Source organism: Schistocerca serialis, chromosome 5, assembly GCF_023864345.2.
Source record: "Schistocerca serialis cubense isolate TAMUIC-IGC-003099 chromosome 5, iqSchSeri2.2, whole genome shotgun sequence".
Taxonomy (NCBI): domain Eukaryota; kingdom Metazoa; phylum Arthropoda; class Insecta; order Orthoptera; family Acrididae; genus Schistocerca; species Schistocerca serialis.
In genome coordinates, this window is record NC_064642.1 from 438797566 (window position 1) to 438823746 (window position 26181).

Here is a 26181-nt window from a genome sequence, read left to right on the forward strand (position 1 = left end):
ACCCGAGCGGTGAAACAAGGGGGGCGGTGGATGCCAGTAAAGTGCCGTACCCTGGACGCCACTAGGTCAGTACTGTGAACACCGCATTCTCACCACCTTACTCCCACTTCTTTCTTTTTGTGGGTGGAGACTGAACGTGTGTAGAAGAAACAGATAGACACTTCAGAAGGGCTCGCTGCCAGTTTGGCTGAAGCTGCAACCATTAGTCGTGAAACACTTGGTTGTTTTGTGCCCATTAGATCATTAGTAGCACGTATTTACTAGTTGTGGACTGATATTAGCAGAAGACATTTTCTGCAGTATCTCTGAAATAAATTCATTACATTCCAGTCTGAACGCGGTTTCTGAACATCTAAAGCTTCAAAACGTCGATGGACCCCTAGCGGGGGAAACAGTGCACCTGTGACATTTTGTCACATGAAAAGTTCTTTTTATCTCGTACAAGCACGAGACAATTTTGTATACGTAGTTGTTTTACACCATGTATATCTATCACATATTCCTAACTTCGGTTTAGCTTCTAATTTTCACTTCCGCTCTTCTGGCCTTATCACTGTAGCTAATTTATGACGTACCAGATGTACCAATAACTTATCTTTCCGCCTTGTATGTGTATCAAATGTTCAAATGTGTGTGAAATCTTATCGGACTTAACTGCTAAGGTCATCAGTCCCTAAGCTGACACACTACTTAACCTAAACTATCCTAAGGACTAACACACACACACACATGCCCGAGGGAGGACTCGAACCTCCGCCGGGATCAGCCGCACAGTCCATGACTGCAGCGCCCATAAACTGCTCGGCTAATCCCGCTCGGCTATGTGTATCAAATAAATAAAATTCTCTGCGCCCTTTTATTCGTTTATTTTATTATTTGTTCACTATTTCTTCTGTTCTTAATTTCCGAGTCTTAAAGAAGTAAATCATTCAGAACTGTGTAAATTCTAGGTTTTAGGTTCTATCGAAGAAATACGAAGTGACCTTTTCGACGCAATCATCGTTTCATTCCCTTTAATCCACTGAAGTAGGCCGCAGATAGCGGCAACAAGGTAGAGAGTTGTCGGAAGCTTGTTTCCGATCGCGGTGCGAGTAGTTTCCTGCTGAATAGTCCCTCTATCGTATCCGTGTTACACATCGCACCGAATTTTAGCGTACAAGCATGAAAAATTCATTTTACCGCCACTTTTGAAATTTACTTTATTAAAAATTCTGTTGCTAATGTGTCATATTATCGCGTGTGTTATGTACATATGACCAATACCGTTTTGGCACCTAGTTGTGACACGTAAGAATCCCAGTCTGCCATCTCGCGGCCGCGCTTGAATACTACCTGGCAGAGACCTCTGTCGACAAGCTGTTCCCCGCAGATGGGAGGCAGCTAGCGACATCTGTATACAGGACCTGGAATTGCGGGAGTAAGGCTGTGGTAATTCTCAGACGTACGAATTGCAGGACATTTACAATTTAATGGGAGAGAATTACAACCGCAACACTGAGCTCGAGGCGCTAAGAGAAAGCACTGAAACACAAATCGTCGTAGGTTCTGAAAGCTGGAGTCAAGCTCAAATGAAATTTTTACAAATCATCCGACCGTGTACAGAAACGACATGGTATATTAAGTACACTTTGTGGTGGCTTGGCAAGTTCTGTTAGTAGTCTACCTTGTAGCGAAATAGATGTACATAGCTCCTGTGAGGTAATACGGGTAGAGGCTGTTCTTCACAATCGGAATAAATTAATAATTGGTTCCTTTTACCGGACTCACGACTAAGATGTTACAGTTACAGAATAGCTCAAAGGAGAGTAAGTCTCATTTCACACAGGTGCTGCACACATACAACTATACTTGGTTGTGACTTCAATCTACCCTCTATACGTTTGCAAAAATACAACCTTAGGGTCGGTGGTAGACCTTAAACAACCAAAATCAATCTAAATGCTTTCTCCGAAATCCATTTTGAACAAATAGTTCAGGAGTCGACTCTAAATCTAAATGGGTGATAAAACATACTTGCTGTAGCAACAAATAACCCCGAGCAAATAGGGAACATTATGGAGGCGACAGGGATTAGTGAACACAAGGTCGTTGTAGCGAGACTGAATATCGTAACATCCACGCTCTGAAAAATAAACGCAAAACACATCTATTTTAAGAATTAGCTCGATGCCTTCCTAAGAGACCGCCTCAATTCTTTCTGCGCTAAGTATGTAATCGTAGACCAGATGTGGCTTAATTTCAAAGAAATAATATCGACAGCAATGGAGAGATTTGTACAGAAATAATTAATAAAATATCGTACTGATCACCAATGGTAAGCAACACAGGTCAGAACATCGTTACAGAAGCAACGAGCAAAGCATTTTAAAACAACTCAGAACCCTCAAGATTGGTAACGTTTTACAGGAGCTCGAAAATTAGCGCAAACATCAATGCCAAATATGCTTTTAATTGTTTCACCAATGAAACTTTTTGCAGAAATCTGGTAGAAATTCCAAAGAGATCCTGGTCGTATGTGAAGCACACCAGCGGCAAGACACACCAATGATAGTGAAGGTAATTCCATCACCAAGAACCGCTGCCAACATGAGTAGGTAAGAAGTAGACATCCTCGATGTATCAAACAGCTTAAACCACTAGTATAACAATTAGATTGCTTTCATTTACCACCGTTCGCTCGAGGAAACATTCGCAATGAAGAGTGGAAAGTAGCACGGGTCACACCTATACTGAATAAATGGAACAGAAGTAATCTGAATAATTACATACCCATATCGCTAAGCTCGATTTGCAGTAGAATTTTTCGAGAATACATTGTGTTAGAACATCATGAATTACCCAGAGAAAAACGTTATGTTCATAAACGGTCAGTACGGTATCAGAAATTATAGTTCTAGTGAAACACTACTAGCTGCTCATTCCCACGACGTTAGGAATGCTACAGATAGGGGATCTCAAACTAATTCCACGTTTCCAGATTTCCAAAAGGCTATTGATACCGTTCCTTACAAGTAGTGGCTAATCAGATTTTGTGTGTATGGAGTATTGTCTCAGTTATGCGACTGGATTCGTGATTTTCTGTGAGAGAGGGCACAGTTAGTAGTAAACACGTGACACAGAAGCGAAATATGGCGGTCTCCAGGGAAATGTTAAAGGCTCTCTGCTGTTTCTAATCTATATAAATGATGTAGGCGTCAATCTGAGCAGCCAACTTAGATTATTTGCAGATCATACTGTCTTTTCTCGTCTAGCAAAGTCATTAGAAGATCTAAACCTACTGAAAAATTATTTACACAAAATATCTGTATGGTACGAAAATTGGCTGGCAATTGAACCTACATAATGAAAAGCGTCAGGTCATCCACAACAGTACTGAAAGGAATACGTTAAATTTCAGTTACACAATACGTCACGTAAACCTAAGGCTATCAATCGAAATAAATGCCTAGGAATTACAATTGTGAATAACTTAAATAGGAACGATCACATAGGTAATGTTGTGGCGAAGGCAATTCAAAGACTGCGTTTTGTTGCGAGTAGCCATTGAAGAAGCAGCAGGTGTACTAGGGAAACCACTTACACTACGCTTACCCGTTCACTGCGAGAGTATTACTACGTGGTATTGTAACCTTACCAAATAGGATCGATGGATGATAGCGAAAACGTTCAAAGAAGGGCAGCTCATTCCGTATTATCGTGAAATAGGGGAAAGAGTGTAGCGGACATGATACGCGTGTTTTGGTTGGCAGTCATTAAAACGGTATTTTAGTAGCAGCGAGATCTTTTTACTAACTTTCCATGTCCAACGTTCTCTCCAGAATGCGAAAATACTTTGTTGGCAGCCATCTACATGGTCACTGTAATAAAATAAGAGAAATCGGAGCTCGCGCGATTAAATTTAAGTTTACGTTTTTTCTGTGTGCTGTCCGAGAGTGGAACGGTAAGAAATAGTGTGAAAGTGTGTTCTATGACGTTTCGGGATTGCAGCCGGATCTGAGAATTCACAGGAACTCTATAGATTATTCTACCACAAAAACCTTTGCTCCGGCGTGATCCTTTTGGAATGCATTAACTGAAGTATCTATGGAAGTACGTCTAGCACAACATGTTATAAATCGTGATGGCGTCTTTTAACTGGACAAGGGTTGGAACTAGTGATATCTCCTGACAGAAAATTTTTTATTCATAATGACACATCTGGCGGCGACTCAGTTTGCTTTTTGCGCCGCGAGCGTTAGTTCCGACGATGGGCTGACATTTACACTACTGGCCATTAAAATTGCTACACCAAGAAGAAATGCAGATGCTAAACGGGTATTCATTGGACAAATATATTATACTAGAACTGACATGTTATTACATTTTCACGCAATTTGGGTGCATAGATCCTGAGAAATCTGTACCCAGAATAACTACCTCTGGCCGTAATAACAGCATTGATATGCCTGGGCATTGAGTCAAACAGAGCTTGGATGGCGTGTACAGGTACAGCTGCCCACGCAGCTTCAATACGATACCACAGATCATCAAGAGTAGTGACTGGCGTATCGTGACGAGCCAGTTGCTTGGCCTCCATTGACCAGACGTTTTCAATTGGTGAGAGACCTGGAGAATGTGCTGGCCAGGGCAGCAGTCGAACATTTTCTGTACCCAGAAAGTCCCGTTCAGGACCTGCAACATGCGGTCGTGCATTATCCCCCTGAAACGTAGGGTTTCGCAGGGATCGAATGAAGGGTAGAGCCACAGGTCATAACACATCTGAAATGTAACGTCCACTGTTCAAAGTGCCGTCATTGCGAACAAGAGGTGACCGAGACGTGTAATCAATGGCACCCCATACAATCACGCTGGGTGATACGCCAGTATGGCGATGAGGAATACACGCTTCACGCCGATGTCGCCAAACACGGATGCGACCATCATGATGCTGTAAACAGAATCTGGATTCATGCGAAAAAAATGACGTTTTGCCATTCGTGCACCCTGGTTTGTCGCTGAGTACGCCATCGCAGGCGCTCCTGTCTGTGATGCAGCGTCAAGGGTAACCGCAGCCATGGTCTCCGAACTGATAGTGCATGCTGCTGCAACCATCGTCGAACAGTTCGTGTTATGGTTTTTGTCTTGCAGAAGTCCACATCTGTTGACTCAGGGATCGAGACGTGGCTGCACGATCCGTTACAGCCATACGGATAAGATGCCTGTCATCTCGACTGCTAGTGATACGAGGCCGTTGGGATCCAGCACGGCGTTCCGTATTACCCCCCTGAAGCCATCGATTCCATATTCTGCTAACAGTCATTGGATCTCGACCAACGCAAGCAGCAATGGCGCGATACGACAAACCGCAATCGCGATAGGCTACAATCCAACCTTTATCAAAGTCGGAAGCGTGATGGTTGGCAATTCTCCTCCTTACACGAGGCCTCACAAAACGTTTCACTAGTCAGCGCCAGTCAACTGCTGTTTGTGTATGAGAAATCGGTTGGAAACTTTCCTCATGTCAGCGCGTTGTAGGCGTCGCCACCGGCGCCAACCTTGTGTGGATGCTCTGAAAAGCTGATCATTTGCATATCGCAGCATCTTCTTCCTGTCGGTTAAGTTTCGCGTCTGTCGCACGTCATCTTCGTGGTGCAGCAAGTTTAATGGCCAGTAGTTTAGTTTCGCCTGCAGGCAACTTCGCGCCGTAAATCGAACACTACTTGCCGAGTGCTCCGATTTCGATAGAGGATGCTTCTGTGACGGCCGCCAATGGGCATGCATCTCCGCGCCGATTTTTGTTATAAAGCCAACACCGTGACCTAGCAGTCTCCAGTGGTGAACACTCACCTAAAGACGGCTGCATGGTTGCCAGTTGAAATATTGTGGAAATAAGTAAGCATGATCCCAAAACCTCATACAGTATTCAGTACACCGGGATAACTTCAAGAAACGCTCTGCCATTCACTTAAGTGTGAATTGTAGAATAGTCTTGGAGATGTGAAATCCACGTTTTGTATCTGACTAAGCAAAGTAACAAATATTATAATTTTCTTCCCGTAATTTTGACTCTTTTCACTTAAGGAAAAATTTAAGATAAATCGAAATAATGTGATAAACCTTTAAATTAAATACACTGATTTTCACTGACAAGCAGCAATAGCACAGAGAGTTTTTATGTTAATGCAGAAGTTACAAGCAAAAATAAACCCATAGAGACAATGGATAAAAATATGTCTCTGAGCCTTTTTATAATTCCAACACATCCCATAAAGAGGTACAGAGCCATATTCAAAATCTATAGACACCTAGGCTGAATGCATGGTGATGGCCGTACAAGGAGTTATTTAGCGATAAGCTCAAAAAATACCGTAGCATGTTAGATAAATCTTCGAACTAAGGTCCAGTACTGCAGCACTTGGTAATTGATACACAAATTCTGCAAAACTTAGCTACGAAGTTTATGGCTTCATACGAAAAACCCTAAGAGAACTGAAATCATTAAGGTACTCGACACAACTTATTAGCGTACGTAAGAACAACTAATTTCCTTTTTTCTCAAGAAAAAGAGGGACAAGTTCAGAGTAATGTCCATGCAGAAATCAATATTCCAATATTAAAAGCTAGGTGATGTAAGCAATTTGTACTATTACACGTTAGGCACATCAGAGGTAACAAACTACTGTAACAACCATGTAAATTTTACTTACATTTAGTTCTGATACAGTACTTTGCCAATCAGTCAGCCTTAAAATAAAAGTTTAAAACAATTGTACCGGCTAATAGGTTCCGCCTAGATTTCATACAAATTAAGCCACTTATATCTTCGTAATTTAGTTGTCTTAAAACATCAGTTTCAATACTGGATGAAGTAAAACGTTCATCCTGTTCTCTGTCGTGGAAATTCAGTTTCTAAAGTGACCTTTCTCCACTGACGTTTGAGAATGTGACATGTATATTGTTAGAGCGACCTGGATATTAGGATTTTCAGAGAGCTTGTACATTCATGTCCGCTAAAAAAATGTCACCTTCCTCATCACCTTTTTGAAATTTTGGTACAATCCCCTGAAAAGGACCGGTCTGTTCCCTAATGTATCGTGACCGTCATTACTATACGTCTCAACTAAGTTTGGAGCTGCTACTGTTACCTCTTCTTGGGTAACTGTATGCAACTTTTCGGGAAACCCAGAACGTGTATCAGCTAGTTTATATGCCTCAAGCCTCTGACGCAATTTTGATTTAAATTACTCTGGGAAAGGAATGAAACTAGTGGTTCGTTATTTTGCTGGTGGAGTGAGCTCGACTTTTTGTACTCAAATACAGGCAAGAGGTGAGAAACATACGTTTGTTTTACACTTATCCTAAGTTTCAATTTCGTATTACGTACACCCTATTGACTAAGGAACGCTCACGTCACATTCATAAAGCTATCTCCATCCATTGCTATGCAACTTCTTAGGGATGTCAGATCTGATGCAGCTGTAATCATGTCCAGTGTAGGTTTCCGAAGATTTTCAGTAGTGTTACTTACTTATCTGTGGTGAGCCCAGTTGACACCGTTGACATTTTGTTGTGCAAATTCAGAACAATGACATCATTTTCCTGACTCTTCTTTCTCGTCTGAAATTTCTAAGAGGGAGTACTTTATTTATTTATTGCCTCGCAAAAGGTTTACGTAGCATCATCTCGGCGTTAACAAAGTATTGTTATCTTTTTTATTCTTTTGCATTGTTCATGTGGTATTTTAGAACTCTACACCTGTCATTTGCGACTGTAAAAATTACTTAAAGCTCTTTCAAAAAAGTAAATAACGTGACGGTGATCAGGCACTGCTCTCTTCTCTACAAGACTGAGCGAAAGGTCTCCACAGGGTCCGGTTACTTATAAATTATTTCCCTCCAGTACGAACGCTTGAACGCCGCTGTACTTTCAGCATCATGTGGAAGCGTTACCATAAGAACGAACGTGGCAGTTCTTAATGCCTATGAGATACCCCTTCAGAAACCGCCTTACGCATATCTAAGACAATTGTGTGACCGATACTAGAACAGGTCACAGCACCTTTTGGTCTGCCTGACAAGACTTATCGCCGAAACACACTATGACGAATGCACCGCTTAGTTACGAAGCTGCCCCAGGCATCCCAGCGTAGCTGTGCGTTGTCGGATACAAAAATCATAATCTATGCAAGAGAACGTACACCAACGTTGGGGTATGTTCCCAAATGATATCATCATCACCATTTATTCCATTAATGGGCCTTTAAGGCCTACAGCAGACCAATAAAGAAAGTAACCGAACAATAAAACGAAAAAGAAGCAACATTCTATAGGAATTTATAAAGAACGCATTACTAAAAGTACAATAGTGGTCAGTCAGTCGCAACATTTGAGATACAGGGTGACAATTATTGCAGCATATGAAGAAAAAAAAAAAAAACGTTAATTAGTTGCAAACTGCGGTGTGCATACACTTTATTCACAATTTAAACGTCACTAGAGGTATTCGGATTTAGGTTATGACATGTTCTATATGCCTGCCATCATTGGCGATGATATGGCGCAGAGAAATAGCGAAATTCTGGGTGACTCGCTGATGTGTCGAAACATCGATGCTGTCGATGACCTTCTGAATGTTTTCAGCTCAGAAATGGTTTTAGTGTTATTGCTGTACATCTTGTCTGTAATATAGCCCCACAAAAAGGAGTCGCATGTGTTCAGATCCGGAGAATATGGTGACCAATCGAGGTCCATTCCAGTGGTCCCCAAAGTGCTCCTCCAGGACATGAAACACTCTCCTGCTTCGATGGAGTCGTTCCGTCTTGCATGACCCACATCTTGTCGAAACCAGGGTCACTTTGGATAAAGGGGATGAGATCATCTTCCCAAACCTTCATGTACTCTTCGTTAGTCATCGTGCCATCAATGAGTATTGCACCGATTATTCCGTGACTGGACGTTGCATAGCACACATCACCCGTTGAGGGTGAAGAGACTTCTCTATCGAGAAATGACGATTCTCAGTGCCCCAAATGCTAATATTTTGCTTGTTGACGAAGCCATCCAAATTAAAGTGGGCTCCATCGCTAAAAGAAACAACGTAATTCCCATCCCAACCGTGCACTTTGAACATCCTAACGCAGACCGTTCAGAAGTTATGACGATTTTATTTCATTTAGTACAATAATTGTCACCCTGTCTTTAAAGGTTGTTCATACTCGATCCTTCAATCGCGTCCTTTGACGTCCCTTTGGGCGTATTCCAGCAGGTTGAGAATGGAGCACGGTATGGGAGGGATCAAGCAGCTGGAAGTATGTGGCCAAACCACTGCAGGCTTTTGAGCTCCAGTATTCGGCCAATATTTATCTTTCCAAACCGCTGGTAAAGGTATTCTTTCGTTCTCCATTCCCATTTGCCTTCCATGGTACTCTGAAAAGGTCCACAGGTCTTTCGAAGTATCTGCCTCTCAAAGGCACAAATTGCTTCTTCAGTTGTTGCTGATGTCGCCATATTTCATGGTCATACAAAAGTACGCGTCACACAGTTGAAGTGTACTGCTGGATCCTATTCTTCTGTTATATCTGTCGTGACTTGAACCAACTGTTCAGACTAAAGAACATGCGACTGGCGCTTATTGTTCTTCGATTCATTTGTTTCACTACTTCGCTTTTATTTGTCAGTATGGAATTCACGTACTTGAGTTCTTGGACTCGTTCAAAGGTATGCCCATCAACAACAATGGAAGGAAGGAGAGCATGACAACGTGATACAACGAGATAGTTGGTTTCATCCTCATGCAGCAGCAGCCCAATTTTCTTCCCATTGTGAGGAAATCGGGAAGTATCAGCGCATACTTGCACCGAGGTGTCGCCAAGAATCACAATACCTACAGCAGTTTTCAGGATTGTATTTGATCCCACCATCTCCACTTTCTGATGCGTTCAGTGTCACGGCTTACTTCGTACAATGCCAAATTGAATACAATTGACACCAATGGATCTCTTACTGAGATGGTGATGATAGTTGGTTGCCAAATCGTGCTCGACAACTTGACTAAGAGTAGCACGCCGCAACTCGTCTGACGTATTTAGACGGGATGTGAAATTCCTCCAACGTTCTTCACAACAGGCAGTAGTCAATGCTGTCGTACGTTTGTCGAAAATCAATGGAAATAAGGTTTAATTCCCCACCAATCACGTAAATTTATTTATCAGCTGCCTAAAGGTAAATATGTGGTCGACCGTTCAGGGATGAAGCAACATTGATAGTGGCGTACAGTTGCTACAGTCAATACCTTTGTGTGATTAGCAGCAGCACTGTGAAGTCTTTCTAACCAATTTCAAAGCATGAAACCTCTCGGTAGCTGAATACTTGTGCAGCCTCACTCTTCTTGAAGACTGGAGATGTAATTGCTCCTTCCATTCTTTAGGAGGTATTTCTGCTGCCTTAATGGTATATATAAATTACCAGTTGGTATGCTATAATTATTGTAAAAAATATTTTTCATTTCCATATATTTGTATTAAAAATACGTTTTAGCTCTAGCTTTTGAATTTTTCGCTGAAACGCTCAAGGTAATGGCACGACTTTGCTAGATAACCAGTCGGTTCCCTGTAGGGTGCAGAGAATAACTAGGATTACAGCTGTTCAGACAGCTAGGTATGGGAGGGAACAGCGGTGATTATGGTGGTGGTAATCCCGCTGTGAACGACCAATGCACGGTATGGGAGGTGCAGTTTGACCTCTGTTGCCCGTACTGAAACATACATCTGGCTTAATTTGTAAGCTACGCCTAGCGAGTCATCAAACGATCGGATTAACAGTTACATTTCTACGGCCAGTAGACATCAATAGTTGCTCACCAGAGTACGGAGAAAGAAATACTTAGTTACATAAACGGAGGAGCATCGACAGCAAAACAAGATAGACCATGTATCGCCAGAAAGGAATCTGTTAAGGTACAAATCTGTAGAAAGGGGTTCAAAATGTACCGCAGTAGACAACATCCGTTTCACTTGAAAATTATGTGTTAGTCCCCTGAAAACCTTTTCTGCAGTCACATAAAAATATACTTTCCTTCTCCTTCTTCCATACGATATCTTTTTTAGGGATGGAAGTATTGGTGAGAAATTATAACTATGTTTTCCGTTACTTTATTCCCTTTATTGAGCAATTTTAACGGCTAGTGGTGACGGCGACTCTCTCAAACCGAGTAGTTATTGAGATTTTCACCTCCACACTAGTTTCTTCCAACAAAAATATTATGGAATTGCTTATAATTATTTCCACCTGATAGTAAAGAACTTTTTCTGCACCTATGGCGTGCGACGAGAAGTAAAATTTTTATTGGGTCCTAGCTTGTATGGAATGAGCTTTCGATGAAATCGAATTCTCTTCAAATTGCTAGAATCCCGTTAATGGTTCCTTTAAATGTCTAAGCCCTACTGCCAACTGCAATGCAATGCGTTGCACATGACGCCAGAGGTAACGGAGTGCGAGAAAGTGCTGAGTTTGAGTGGTGACTTCTCATTAATCATAGTAGCCGCCCATAGAGAAGCCCAGACGGATAAGCCAAAAAATATGTGCGGATTCTTCTTTTACTTTCAGTAAGTAAACGGGTCTAGATTACGAGAAATGACGAGCCCCATACAATGCTCTCGCCTTTTACGTCAAATTCTGAAGGAAATTTACTGAACGTCTGATATTTTAATTATTACCAGAAGGTCTGACAAAATTAAATTAAAGAGGCCTAGCAAGGGAATGGTCCAGTCCGACATGTCTAAACTTACATAGAAATATTCACACAGAAAGGATACATCGAAAGAACTTTGCCGTCAAAATTTTAGTGGCTATGGTGCACTGCAAGTACTTTTTTAAAAATAGTGTTGAAAACTGACAAATTCGTAGCCCGCCAGGCGTCTAGATAAACGTACACGACTACCGTAGCTGTAGCAGACAGAAACTGAACTTATTTTCTTTGTGTTTTCTTCGTATATGCTTTCTGATGATTTCTAATATTATATGTCTTTGTGAAGGTTACAGAGTTTCACAGTAATGTGGTATCCCATTAATGTTTTCAGCCTAGCAAAGATAAAATCGTAACTAAATGTCATGCAATCGAAATCACCTAAATCTCCTGATGACCTACATATCTGTTATTTATTAGTTATTTTGTTGTAAACTCATACGAATGATATCGATATTCTGTTAGAATTTGTGGGAACATTAGAGGGAAAAAGAAGTAACACTGACAATTCCTTGAGTTGTGTTTCCAATAATGATTGTTATGCTAAGTAAAGTCCTGAGCGAAAATGCTGTACAATCCTAGACTAAAGAAAACCTGGAGTGTAGTAGCTCTTAGTAATAAAGATTTACAGGCTTCTTAGATCTGGTTAAAAAGATTTAGAAAATTACATGCGAAAAGAAGTAGAAAAATTACAAACTTAATTTCAAATAAACGTGTAGGCGAGATGTCATTAATAGGTAGTACTGTACATAAGTTCGTAGCTACTAGTTATCCTCTACAATGCTGTGTATAAGCCGATTAATCAGGTTTAGTGCAAGAACTGCATGCAAACCGCAGGTCATCATTTCGAGCGAAAGAAAGAGAGAGGCAGTCGACGAATACTGTGATACATTATACAACATATCCAGTGATAAGTATCAGTGGATCACTGTTCCCACAGCTTTATACCTGTCTTCAAGGAAATTAAGGCCAAAAATTTCAAAAAAGTTCCGTTTTGTTGTGAGCATCTTATAATCGACGAAGCAAAACCGGAAAAATTTGAGAGAACAATTTTCAATACTAGATCTGAAACGTCTTCTTATCAGATGCAGGAGATAATTCATTGCTTTTGTTGGACTCGTGATCTGGAAGTACAGGAATTTTTCGATACTGTAAAGCATTTTTCAGAAAACTGTTGGACAACGTAGTATGCACAGCCCTTTGTCATTTCAGGTACGTCAGCGGAACAGTATTGTTAAACGTCAGTCAACAGAGCACTAAGTTTGCATCATCATGTTTTCCGAATTTGATCATGCATGTCTCGCACCCAGCTCGATATGCAGAACGACTGTGAGCATTTGTTTCTCCATAGCAGCTTTGTACAAATAAAACTAGTAAATTCTTTAAAGTTATATAGTTATATATTTATTGATTTAGATACAAAGAAATACGTTTAAATTGTGAAAATTAATATTTTAATAATACTAACAAGGAGGATATTTGAACTATAAAATTAAGACTGTTAATTAAGATAGAAATATTTAATCAACAGTTCAACAAATAGTGAATGAAGTCATTTGAAAGGAGAGGGACCAGCATTAATAAAATCACTGATTGGCCCTGGATACTTTCTAAGTGTGCAGTTTGTGACAATATGCAGAGCTGTTTCGGAGTTCTGACTTGCGCATCATAGCAATGCACCTAGTGTGGACGGTCCTTATCTTGTTCAGTCTTGTGCACTCACTTCAGGTCAAATCCTGGTAGGCTGACAGATGAATCTTCAACCCCTTCATATTTTATTGATGTGGCATTCCACATATTGCACCACTCTTATTTAATTTCGAACTTCTTGTTGTTTCTTCCATTAGGACACAGTAGACTGAATGACATCAGGCTTTATGGAGAAGCGTCATATAAGACAGTATGAAACAGGAAGTCTTGTGAATAGTAGAAGTGATGCTGATTCCTTCATTCCCGATTGGTTTTATCCTTGGCGTCGGAATTCGGGACGTGGAAAGTTACTGACGAGAAGCAGCCAAGGGACTGGTGTGGATTTTAGTGTATCCGTAATAATTCCCATCAGTTCGTTCAGATGGGATTCCAGTTTCCTTGCAAGAGCACTATGTTGTCACACTGAGGCTCAGTATAAAGCTACTGCGTATAGTGGTTTCAAGAGCTGTAGTGAGAAGGGTGGATGCTATTCAGCACCCCAGGCTGTGCTAGGTAGATTCTTTATGACGTTGTTTCGCGTCTTCAGCTTTTGGCTAGTGTCATATCCTTCCTATTACTCACGTTTTGCTTTGGCGGATCCTTTTTCTTCTGCTTCTCATGATTTTGTGAGAAACACACTCAAATACTACACACATTTGCTAGGATTTTGTTCGTAACGAACAATTTTTCACTTCATCAAAAAACTGGAAACGTTTTTACTTTGTATTCTATCCAGTCGGCATTTGCTTGTTCTCAGATGAATTTGGCTCCGAATTCGAATTCTCTGTCTCTCTACTGCGTGTGATTATGAGTGTGAGTGTGTGTGTGTGTGTGTGTGTGTGTGTATCTATGGTTTTCAGCTGCTTGTTTTCTTTTTCTTTTTTTCCTTTTCTGTAGAGTTCTTTTAATGTGTTAAATAATCTCGCAGCGTACGGAGCAAAAACATGAGAAATAAAAGATTAAGAGGAACATATTCTGAACGGGTATGTGATTTTGTAGATATTGTTCTATGTTGACTCTAAGGGTAAATTAAAAGTGAACACACACGTAAGAGAATGAAACTGGGCACCACTGTTATGGATACAATCGAAGCAGAACTATTGATATGGTAAGGCGATGTATGCATTTTGGCTGTGGCGTGGGCGGGCCAAGATGTTGTCAAGGTTGTTTTGACTACGCTGCAGAAATTTCGCTGAGAAGCCCTTCCACATTCCCCATACAGCCTCAATCGCTCCGTATTTCTGGAACTCTCAGGAAATACACTGGTGACCGTTGAGTTGCTTGGATCGAAGAGATGCACGCATAGGTACAGTTATGGTTACGCAGACTACAGCAAATGTTTTTCCACGGAGGCATTGACCACCTTGTCCTACACTGGAATAAATGAATTAACAGTTAAGACGATTAGTTTTCAAATAATAAAGTTTCCTTAATTTTTTCTCATTTCTCTCCCATTCATCTGACTACCCCTTATACACAGCGCTGAGCTCTTAGCCGAAAATGACCCGAAAGGAACAAAATTCTAAAGGAAGACCATCTGGCATTAATGCTTTATTTTGAGGTGATTTTCATGTTTTCTAGTAAGTTATTAATCACTTATACTTCCACCAGCGATACATCATCCAACCCATGTGCACTCAAAAATAACTCGCTCTAAATGGACTCCGTCTAAAGGAATAGAATTTCTTCTTTTCTTTTTCTAGCAAATATAATATGCCACAGATCCCTCTCCTATGGCAATCTGTTCACCATAAAGTACCACGTATACCAAACGTTCCATATGTATTCCAATATCTATCGGTCCCTACACTACTGGATTCTAATACCATGAAAGGTACACTATGTCATCAAATGTGTCCGGACACCTGGCTGAAAATGACTTACAAGTTCGTGGCGCCCTCTATCAGTAATGCTGGATTTCAGTATCGTTTTGGCCAACCCTTAGCCTTGATCATAGCTTCCACTCTCGTAGGCATACGTTAAATCAGGTGCTGGAAGGTTTACTGGGGAATGGCAGCCCATTCTTCATGGAGTGCTGCACTGAGGAGAGGTATCGACGATGGTCGGTAAGGCCTGGCTCGAAGTCGGCGTTCACAACCATGCCAAAGGTGAAAATGCCTGGCAGATTAAAACTTTGTGCCGGACAGAGACTCGAACTCGGGACCTTTGCCTTTCGCGGGCAAGTGCTCTACCAACTGAGCTACTCAAGCACGACTCACGCCCCATCCTCACAATCTTAATTCCGCCAGTACCTCGTCTCCTACCTTCCAAAGGTACCGAGTTCGAGTCTCGGTCCGGCACACAGTTTTAATCTGCCAGGAAGTTTCATACCAGCGCACACTCCGCTGCAGAGTGAAAATCTCATTCTGGCATCCCGAAGGTGTTATATAGATTTGAGGTGTCTGTGCAGGCCAGTCCATCACAGGGATGTTATTGTCGTGTAACCACTCCGCCACAGGGTGTGCTTTACGAACAGGTGTTCGATCGTGTTGAAAGATGGAGTCGCCATCCCCAAATTGCTCTTCCACAGTGGTAAGCAAGAATATGCTTAAAACATCAGTGTAGGCCTGTTCTGTTATAGTACCACGCAAAACAACAAAGGGTACAAGCCCCTCCATTAAAAACACGGCCACACCATAACACCACCGCCTCCTAATTTTCCTGTTGCCACTACAAACGCTGGCAGATGAAGTTCATCGGGCATTCGCCATACCCACACCCTGCCATCGGATCGCCACATTATGTACCGGTATTTGTCACTCCACACAACGTTTCTCCACTGCTCAATCGTCCAATTTTTACGCTCCTTACACCAAGCGAGGCGTCGTTTGGCATTTATCGGCGTGATGTGTGGCTTATGAGCAGCCTCTCGACCATGAAATCCTACTTTTCTCACCTCCCGCCTAACTGTCATAGTACTTGCAGTGGATGGTGAAGCAGTCTAGAATTCCTGTGTGACGGTCTGTACATATGTCTGGCTATTACACGCCGCACGGGATTAGCCGAACGATCTAAGGAGCTGCAGTCATGGACTGTGCGGCTGGTCCCGGCGGAGGTTGAGGGAGACCACCCTCGGGCATGGGTGTGTGTGTTTGTCCTTAGGATAATTTAGGTTAAGTAGTGTGTAAGCTTAGGGACTGATGACCTTAGCAGTTAAGTCCCATAAGATTTCACACACATTTGAACTTTTTTTTTTTTTTTTTTTTTTTTTTTTTTTTTTTTTTTTTTTTTTTTTTTTTTTTGCTATTACACGTTACGACCCTCTTCAACTGTCGGCGGTGTCTGTCAGTCGACAGACGAGGTCAGTCTGCTGTAAGCTTTTGTGCTGTACTTGTCCCTTCATGTTTCCACTTCACTATCACATCGGGAACAATTTACCTAGGGATGTTTAAGAGTGTGGAAATCTCGCGAACTGACATATGACACAAGTGACACCCAGTCACCTGACCACATTCAGTCCGTGAATTCCGCGGAACGCTGCATTCCGCTCTTTCACGATGTCTAATGATTTCTGAGGTTGCTGATATGGAGTACCTGGTGGTAGGTGGCAGTACAATGGACCTAATATGAAAAACGTATGTTTTTGAGGCTGTCATGATACTTTTGATCACATAGTGTATTCCTAGATATCGCAACACATCCCTATCATCCTTTCCCTTCTTGTTGCAGTGTTTTTTATATTTCCTTTCTCGCTGATTCTACAAAAGAACTTCTCATGTGTCTATGTAAGTTTCAGCATCCATCTGTAGTTTCTGATCTCAGATGCTTCGAGTTTATTTTTTCCAGTTTCCCGTAAGCTGTGATTTTACTTCTATTCAATGCTGTGTTCCAGATGTACGAATACACTGTCAGAAAATTCTTACTCAGAGGCTTACTATACGACTTCTGTTAACAGGAGACGCCTTCCTTGCCTGAGCTAATATGCTTATGACATCCTCTTTGTTTCCTCCATTACTCATTATTTTGGGTCCATGGTAGCAGAATTTCTTTCATTGAGATATTAGAATCTCTCCCCTATATAATGTTATGATTATCATTTATGTCATTTCAGCCACTTCTCTTTACTTTCGTCTTTTTTCTTTATCTCCTGAGCCAATATTAAGTGCTAATTAGACTGTCCATTCCATTGAACAGGTACAGTAACTCTCGTTGACTCTCGATGAGGATGGTAGTGGCCTCATCGACATCATCTCACTCTGAATGATATCCCACTCCCTAACCAGTTCTTCATATCCAGCATTGCACTTCGATGTACACGTTCGACAACACGGGAGAAAGTCTTCATCCCAGCTTTATCATCTTGTTAATAGCCATCCGGACTGAGGCCCCTAGAACCGCTCGGCCATAGCACGAAACGAGGCTCCAGGAATAGACAACATTCCGTTAGAAGATCGCCTTAAAAGAGCCAGCCATGACAAAACTCTTCCACCGGTGTGCAAGAATGATGAGACAGGCGACATATTCGCAGACTTCAAGAAGAATACAATAATTCCAATTCCACAGAAATCAGATGCTGACTGGTGTGAATATTACCGAACTATCAGCTTAATAAGAAATGATTGCAAAATGTTAACACGAAGTCCTTACAGAATACTTGAAAAACTGGCAGAAGCGGACGTCGGTGAAGATCAATTTGGATTCTGGAGAAATGCAGCTACACAGGAAGCAATAATGACTCTAGGATTGTCTTAGACGATAGGTAAAGGAAAGGCAAACCTACTACGTTCATAACATTTGTAGACATACCGAAAGTTTTTGACAATGTTGACTGAAATACTCTCTTTCAAATTCTGAGGGTAGCAGGGGTAAAATACAGGGGGCGAAAGGCTGTTTACAACTTGTACAAAAACCAGATGGCAGTTATAAGAGTTGTGTGGCGTGAAAGGGAAGCAGTGATGGATAAGTGAGTGAGACAGCCTATCCCTGATGTTATTCAATCTGTACATCGAGGAAGCAGTAAAGGGAACAAAATAAATATTTAGAGTAAGAATTGAAGTCCATGGCAAAGAAATAAAAACTTTTAGGATTGCCGATGACACCGTAAGTCTCTCAGAGACCACAAAGGACTTGGAAGAGCACTTCAATGGAATGGACAACGTTTCGAAAGTGGGATATAAGATGAACATCAACAAAAGAAAAACTAGCATAATGGAATTAAGTCGCATTAAATCGTGAGATACTGAGGAATTAGATTACGAAACGAGGCACTTAAAGCAGTAAGATGTGTTCTGCTATTTGGGTAGCAAATAACTGATGATGGCCGAAGTAGAGACGATATGAAACACAGACTGGCAATGGTAAGATAAGTGTTTCTCAATAAGAGACATTTGATAACGTCGAGAATAGATTTATGTGTCAGGATGCCTTTTCTGAAGGTATTTGTATAGAATGTAGTCACGTACGGAAGTGAAACACGAATAATAAAAGGTATAGGCCCGAAGAGAATAGAAGCTTTGAAATCTGGTGCTACAGATGTATGCCGAATATAAATGGACCGATCACGTAACTAATGAGGAAGTATGGACTAGATTTGGGAAGAAAAGAAATTTTTGTCACAAGCTGACTAGAAGAAGAGATCAGTTGATCGGACACACTGTCAGACATCAAGGGCTCACCAATTCAGTACCGGAGGAAAGTGTGTGCGTATGGGGGAGGGGGGCGGTATAAATCGTAGAGGGAGACCAAGAGGTGAGGGTAATAAGCAGTTTCGGAAGGATGGAGGTTATAGTATTCAATCGGAGGTGATGAGGATTCCACAGGATAGAATAGCATGGAGAGCTCCATCAAACCAGTCTTGGAATGAAGACAACAACACTACAATAACAGCTTGGATGAAACACTATATAAATTCAGTCTAGCTGCTACGGTCGCAGGTTCGAATACTGCCTCAGGGATGAATGTGTGTGATCTCCTAAGGTTAGTTAGATTTACGTAGGTTTATGTCTAGGGGACTGATGGCCTCAGATGTTAAGTCCCATAATGCTTAGAGCCATTTGAACCATTTTTGAGCCTCGTTTCGACCTTCGTCTTTCAGTGCTCTGTCAAATTCCTCACGCAGTATCGTATTTCCCATCTCATCTTCATCTACGTCCTTTCGCATTTCTATAATATTGCCCTCAAGTACATCTCATTTTTGTAGATCCTCTATACCTTCATTCCAACGTTGTGCTTTTCCGTCTTTGCTTAGGACTGGGTTTCCATCATAGCTCTTGATATTGATATAGGTGGTTCCCTTTTCCCATAGGGTTCCTTAATCTTCCTGTAGGCGATATCTAGCTTACTCATAGCGATGTATGCTTCTAAATCCTTCCATTTGTCCTCTAGCCAATCCTGCTTCGCCATTTTGCAATTTGGTACTCCCAATTTTTGAAGTTTGTATTCCCTATCACCTGCTTCATTTACTGAATTTTTATATTTTCTCCTTTCGTCAATCAAATTCAGTTTCGCTTGTGTTATTGCTAGGCCTCCTCGTTTTACCTATTTGATTCTTGCTGCCTTCACTATATCATCTCCTTCTTTTACTATATTCCTTTCCCTTGTTGATGCCAATCATTCCTTAATGTTCCCTCTGAAACTCTCTACGACCTCTGGTTCTTTCACCTTATTCAAGTCCCATCTCCTTAAAGTCCTACCTTTTTACAGGTTTTCAGTTTTAATCTACAGTTCATAACCAATAAATTGTGGTCAGAGTCCACATCTGCCCCTCGAAATGTCTTACAATTCAAAACCTGGTTCCTAATCTCTGTCTTACCATTATATAATCTAACCGAAACCTTTCGGTGTCTCCAGTCCCCTTCCAGGTTTACGACCTTGTTTCATGAGTCTTAATCCAAGTATTAGCGATGACTAAATTATGATCTGTGCAAAACTCTACTAGGTGGCTTTCTCCTTCTCCCTTTCCCTCGTTCCATATTCAGCTATTTTTGCTTCTCTTCCTTTTCCTGTTTTTGAATTTCATCATCTCCAAACTGAATATTTTACCTCATCATATATTTCTTCAATCTCTTCATTATCTGCTGAGCTAGTTGTCAAATAAACTTGTACCGATGTGGTGGGTGTGGGCTTCGTGTCCATCTCGGCTGCAATAATGCGTTCACCATGCTTTCCATAGTAGCTTACACGCATTCCTAGTTTCTCATTCATTGTTAAACCTACTCCTGGATTGCCCCTGTTTGATTTTATATTTATTACCGTGTGTCATCTGATCAGAAGCTCTGTTCCTCCAGCCACCAAACGTCACTAATTCCAACTAGAGCTAAGTTTATCCTGACCATTCCACTTTTTAAATTTTGAAACCCACCTGCCCGATTAAGGAATCTGACATTCCACGCTCCGCCTCATTGGACGCCAGTTTCGTTTCTCTTGTTAACGAAATTAAGATGTGACTGGTGCACATTACGACGACCCTCTCTTGTCGTAGACGCTATTGACCGGACATTGACCACGAGTATGCGGGCCTTCAAGTTCCCATTCAATCCACTATTGGACCGCTGTCACATACGAATGCCCTACAAATCTGAACATTTTACCATTTCAGGCGTCCGACAAATGGAGACCACAGTGAGGTCCCTTTCCAACTTTGTCAGGTTTGATAATGCTGTCTGAGACGGGTAAGTGGCATCCACGTGTCCTCAACATCGTTGTTCACGGTCCACATATACCTCTCCAGCATGATATTCACGCGAAACACGAACAACTCTAGGCCACTCTGCTGGCCTGTCTGCCTGCCACATAGAACTGCAATTCTAATCATAACCACCGATAATGTGTACATGTATGACGTTTCATTGATATCCGATCATATCTTCTAGGTGCTTCGCCATTTTTGTCAGGCAGTGTATGTTCGTTTGATGAGTTACACCATTCCCTTGAAAATGGCTACCCAGCCCAAATTTCTAGTAGAAAAATCCAAAATAAAATCATATTTCATTCTAACTAACGAAAACGAGAGCATCAGACTTCTATCATTCAGAATACTTGTTTTATCTGTAGACTCTATTGCAATTAAAATATTGCATATCTATTTTATCCCTCTCGGATTCCTTTTGGCTATGGGCAACCAGCTTTGTACTCTGCCCTTATGCGTTCTGTTGAACTGCCACTACCTGTCGTAAATTGTCAGGGCCATAACCCCCACACCTAAGTGAGTTGTTGATATACGGGGTCGTTCAAAACGTCACATATGAACTGTAGCTAACCATTGACAATTAGAAATACAGCAACTCTGAAACAGGAACTTATGGCCTTGCAAGTAATGCTGATTCAGTGAAAGCATTGGTATGTCAGGAATAACTAAATAATCATACAATTATTGGAAGTAATGCGACGTTACAGGGACTACCACGAAAGTTTGCCTCAGTCATCACCTAACTCTCCCCGTATTGCACTCTTAAGACGTAAACTCCCCTGGAAGTTGGAAACAGTGTGGAACAAGACTCATCCGACCAAACGACTTTCTTCCATTGCTTCACAGTCCCGGTTTAATGGCCTCGTGCATGTTCTCCTAGTATAGGCATCTGCATCACTGATGGCTGGTTTTGGAATTACATCTCTCCCCGCTGTTTCCTCCTTAGGAATCTTCCTCCGTTTTGTTTTGAAGCTGGCAGGGTTTGCGAATACGGACATTCAGTTCTGTGCTGACTTTTCCATCTGTCTTATTTGTCGTCACAATGCACTTCAAAGACTGTCACACTTTCTCAACGTACGTACACTGTACTAATCTTGGATACCGTGTTTCTTCAGTACCAAATAATTCGGCTACCTTGGTTACGGAGAACCCACCATAAGAGCTCCAGCACTTTATCATCGTTCAAAACCATTTAACTTCGACTTGATGCAATCACAACTATACAGAGCGCTGTTCTGATCACAGTTGACACTAGCAACGTACTGAGGACATTGCACAGGTACAAGTCTGGTCAAATACAACACCGCAGTTGGCCGCATTGATGTTAAGGCAGCATTTCTCGCTGTATTTTCGCATATTTGTCCAACCCCTGTATGACCAATAACCACATCGCAACATTCATCTAATGCCACCTGATTTCCTAATTTTTTGTGGGCATTGGGAGGGAATGGTCAGTTCCCGACGTCAGCTCCCGACGAAGAAAATATTCTCGGCAAGATACTGGCAGTGTTCGATCAGATCCGTGTGATGCATGGTGCACTTCGTAGAATGCGCTAGTATTTTCCATGAAGACGTGACGACTGTATCTAACATGATGATCGCTATTCTAAAAAATTTCTGTAACAAATAATAGCGTTGAGTAAACAGTATTTATATTTACTCGCTTTAACCCTCTTGTGCATTAATTGTGCTTGTTACTAACATTCCTAAATATTAATAGGCTTTGGGTGCCTTCCAAGGTCGTAGAATTTCATTCCTCCGTCAGAGCCTTTATTTCGTAGGAAACCAATTGAAATGCGCTTTATTTTAATTCATTTGTCCTCGTGTTTCACTTACAAGGGTTTATTGAGTTGCGATGTATCCCTTATAGTTTATCGCCATAGTAGCTGGACGACTGCCAAATGTTTTTCAGGTAGAGCTCAATCGGTAGGTCAAAGACTCCAACTAATTTTAAAACAATACCTTTGTGAGATACAGTAAAACTCTACGATGTCGCCTGTTTCATCCGTGATTCTTTTTGATTACTCCTCATGTGTTTGTGTATACCGCGGTTGCACTGAAATCATAGTGTTGGTAGACTACATACGGATCTCACAACTAGATTCTTTCATCTAATCAATCACCAGTTTCTAACAGTAACACAAATTGAAACAAGGATTTCCTTAAAACTAGCTCCGTAATAGCGAACTTTCTTGTGAAACTGCTGTAATGGTACCTACTGCAATGAAGCAATAAACTGCAATTTATTACGGAGCCATCAATCACAGAAAATGAAACTGGATACAGCTGTAGCTTTTTAGAATCTCGTCAAGCTAGATTTTCGTTCTTAATTTTGCTATTAATGTTTTCCTCTGCAGTATTTCAAAATACATACTTTCTGGAAATATACACAAATTGGAACGGGAATTTCTGAACCTTGACATGATAAGCTATGGCGTACGTTCAGTGAGCAAGTAGTTCGCACTGCTGCTGCTAGGTGGCAGGGCAATGGCATTCACGCATGTCCGTTCGATAGAGACGATGTCAGTGAAGGTTTCTACCAACAGGTGGCAGCTGGGTCGACAGAAGCGGAATCCGACTTGCGAGGATATACGGAATGTGTAAAACCGTTTTGACCGACTGTAAGAAAGCGAAATTTAACCGCTACGCTTTACTCAAAACTTTGTGTATGCAAAAAAAGATTTATGATCATAAAAAAATGTTGAGAGCACATTGAATTCATTCTCGTTAACGGGTAAACTCTTAATAAAGTTAGCAATACATAGGCATTGTAATTATGTTAATTAATTGTAACAAATAGTCATATACGTGTGAGGAGAGTCTGTAGTACACTGTGGGTTATGCAGCTGTGATGGTAACTGCTGCAAAAGAATTTATAGGTTAATTGTTATAGGGACCCGAATGATGTTAACATCACATTCATTCTCCGTATGCATCATTTAAGATGTTCGTTCGGTCCCGATGTAAGTTATGTGGATGAATACCTCAGTCGGTAGAAACGGAAAGCTTACAGGATCAGTTTGTCAGTCTCTCCCCTTTTTTAACAAACGGGTAAAGGTATCAAGTTGAAATTTATGTTACCTTTTGAAGTCATAGTACCTCGGCGGTGTAAAGACTTGAGAGCTTCTAAGTCGATGCAGTCAAAAGATACGGCCATTAATGTCACATTTTTTGATACTCACTCATAAACGAAGGCACTGCGATTTGTGTTGATCCTTTCGGTATTACAAAAGACGGGACATAGTAATTTCTGTTCGTATCGTTTCATATTTCTTCGAGTTTTCTTCTATACTATCACTGTAGAAGTTCTTTTTATGTGTGATGCTAATGTTACTGAGCTATATTAAACAGTCACACACCATGCGAAAGTAACTTTAGTCTTTAATTTTTGCAGATCTTTATTTCGAATTTTTGTTTCAGGCTTTCTACTACAGATTTTTGTCGAAGTTGAATATTTAACGCACTGCATATTTTTTAATTACATCTGTGGAGAAGATTTCATATATTCTTTTTTTCACCTTCACCAACATATTTTTTCTGTTAACCTTGATGTCTTATCTTTGTCTTTAAAAACTATTTTGTCATTTGCTGTTTTCTTATGCAGTTTTTGCAGATTATTCCAATCGCTTTTTTCTGATGAATTTGTTTTCAGAGTCTTTCTGTACTTTTCCTTGCTATATATCTCATTTAAGTTTTTTTTCTCGCACTTTTTTCTGTCTGTTTTAGGCGAATAATTATTTTCCTATTCAAATGATATGGTCTTAATAGGTATGTGCTCTTGGTAACGTCTCACAATAAAAAAAAAGATATAGAAAAATTTACTGTGTCAAAATAGGGTGTGTACGGTATCTGAGTCAACCGATTTAGTCCAAGTGCGTCTTCTTGTTCTGAGTTGTTCAGAGAATGCATTTCTTATAAATAAGGACTTTCATTTGCAGACTTCCACTAAGAGCTCTCCACGCTCTTCCATTTTCCTAATCCTTATTTTCCCACAGCTCTTCAATCTTCAGTTTCACCCACGACCACATAGCAGACACCCATTAGTTATTTTCTCCTCTATTGGAGCATCAGATTTATCGTAGTCTTCATTTAATCTCTCAGCAGGTTGTCTGCTGTGTGGCACGTAAATCTGTATTATCGCTGGATTTTCACCTTTCGTTGGACATTCACTGTTACTAACTTCTCTTCTGTATATTTCGCTGATATCACGTCGATTTTTCGCACTAATGTTATGTTTTGCTAACAACACGAATTATTTGCTTATTTCTCCTGAAAAAAAAATACCAAGAATAAGTAACTTCTAAATTTTCCATTCTGTAACTGAATCATTTCTTTACATTCTGATTGTTTCCATAACCCCCTGCAAAGTCACCAACTTCCTTGCTTGTAAGAGGGTCATAAAATTCCATGTTTCTATTCTTAATCTTCTTTTCATCCATATCTGAATGCGTTCTCTCTTAGTATCTCTCATTTGCACTTGAGATTAGGAAATTCACACTACTTTTTCTGGTGACTTTTTAAATGTGGCAGATTCCAGTTGTTTTCCATGTGTCACAAGAGGTTGCACACATTGGGAACAAATGCTTTATGGTGGTTGTCAGTAAAGAGGAACAGATGCTACCAACCATTTTCCAGTAACATCTGCTTAACGGGAGTTAACATCAGATCACATATGAACCTTATACCCCTGGGGCCGCTGGCGCTCTTAGGTAACTGGGGATAGTGGAACACAGAGGGTACTAGGTCAAACAATTTATTAAAAATGGTGTTGGTGCCCGGCCCTCCCATAACGTCAGGCACCCACTCCCACCCCTTGGAAATGCTGGCAATTTTGGCGGGAAAATGTCAATTGGGCTACTTCCACTATCCTAACTTGCCCTTTCCCTTTCCCTTCCCCCTTCCTCCTTTTCCTTCCTAGGACGCCACCTCTGGAAATGGCTGGAAAATGTCAGTTGGGCTAATCTAACTCGTGGAAATCGCGTGGAACAGTAACATTGTTCTGGGGAGGACTTGTTTATTTATTTACAGATTAATTTGGCTACGTAAGTGGAGACATGTGTTTTCGCCTAGATGTGCAGGGGGCCGAATGAGATAGTTAGCACTACATCCACCAGATGACAATACTGGCATCTCTTCTGCTCTCC